The following is a 1,823-nucleotide window of genomic DNA, read 5'->3' as shown; positions in this document are numbered from 1 at the left end:
GGTTCGACATCGGGCGAAGGAGGTAGTGGGAAACGTCTCAAATATACAATTCCTCATTTAAAGCGTTCAATATGACAAGTCGTAGCATAAAAAATAGGAAGAATGACAAAAGTGGAGTTAGGAGTGATATGAGCCTAGAAGAAATATTGGTTTTCAAAGAGAACCACATTTCGAGAAATGCGTAACTTATTAGTGTTCTCATCGTAACACACAAACCCTCCCATGGACAAACACTTAGCCAATTAAGCAGTAAGCTTGTGATGTTCAGTGGGTGGTAAATGAACAAAACAGATACAACCAAAAGTGTGTAAATAATGGTAGTCAGGAACATGACCAAACAAGCGAAAGCAAAGTGTCAAAGTCCAAAGTGGAGGAAGGCAATCTGTTAATCAAATATACAGCCATAGATAATGCTTCGACCTAAAACTTAGAAAGCACAAATGAATCAATCATTAACGTACGGACATCTGGAATCTAATATATGACGATTCTTACATTTTGCACCATTCTGTTGGGGAGCATAAGAACAAGAGCTTTGAGGAAGAATTCATTTAGTTTGGAGAAAGTCCTAAAATTCTTTGGACATATATTCTCCCTGGAGTCGGAAAGTAATATTTTAATGCTAATGGAAAAGTGAGTTTCAACATAAGCAACAAAAACTTGAAAGGTAGAAAAGAGTTCAGCTTTGGAACGGAGAAAATACACCCACGTAAACAATTGTAATCATCAATGAATGTCACAACATACTTGTACTGAACATGTGAAAGAATAGTGCAAATACCCCAAACATCAATATAAATAATATCAAAACAGGTAGAAGCACGATCGCCATGATCAGGAAAAGTTAAAATTTTGCTTTTTACTGAGTTTACATGTAGCACAATCAGGAGACAGATTATTGAAATCTTTATTACCTAAATAATCGTGTTTTAAAAGATGAGTTAAAATAGTATAATTGAAATGTCCCAATTTCTTATACCAAACATTAGAGTTATTAGCTGCAACTATATAAGCAAAAGAAATAGTACTGATAATGGAAAGTTGGAGAGTAAACAGACACCCCATTTTAGGCCCATTCGCAATCATTTTCCCCAACGCTTGATCCCGCACGAGACAACCATCATGACCAAAATGAACGTTACAATTATTATCTACTAATTATCCAACAGAAATCAAACTTGTGGAAAAATCAGAAAATACAAGCAAATTGTTAAATGAAGGTCCAAATTTCCAATCGCAGTTATTGGTAGCTTACTACCGTTGGCTATTTCTATATGTTGTTTTCCCTTTTACTTATGAACATCATGTAAGCTATCCGTATTCCAGTCATATGGTTTAAAGTAGTAAAATCAACCAACCACGGAGAGGTGAGTAAATTTTTCTTACCTTGTAGTCCCAAAGTAGAGAATGCTGAGAAAATCACCTAATTCATTTGTTGTGTGTGAGTGGAGGAATTGCTTACAGAGTTCCGATCACCAACTAAGGTAAACTGAACATTAGAATGAAAAGCACGAGTCTGGTGATTCTGAGGTCGTACGAGATAGTCCTTAATGATGTATCCTTCTTGCATAATTACAGAATTTCTTATTACAATGCTTGGCAATATACCCAAACTCCTTGCTGTTGTAGCATTGCGGCTGAGATTAAGATTTTCCTCGTCCTTATGCAGCATAGGCTACATTAATAACCTCAGAGGATATTCATTGGAACCATTCCCAATTAGGTAGCAAGACACTGTTCTTCTCGTGATAGTTCTCCTAGACAGAAATCCAACGAAAGAACAGGATTGAGGTTGAGTAGACTAGCCCGAATAGTTTCGAATT

Source organism: Olea europaea, unplaced genomic scaffold, assembly GCF_002742605.1.
Source record: "Olea europaea var. sylvestris unplaced genomic scaffold, O_europaea_v1 scaffold1712, whole genome shotgun sequence".
In the NCBI taxonomy this organism is placed as follows: Eukaryota; Viridiplantae; Streptophyta; class Magnoliopsida; order Lamiales; family Oleaceae; genus Olea; species Olea europaea.
This window is presented reverse-complemented; position numbering follows the sequence as displayed.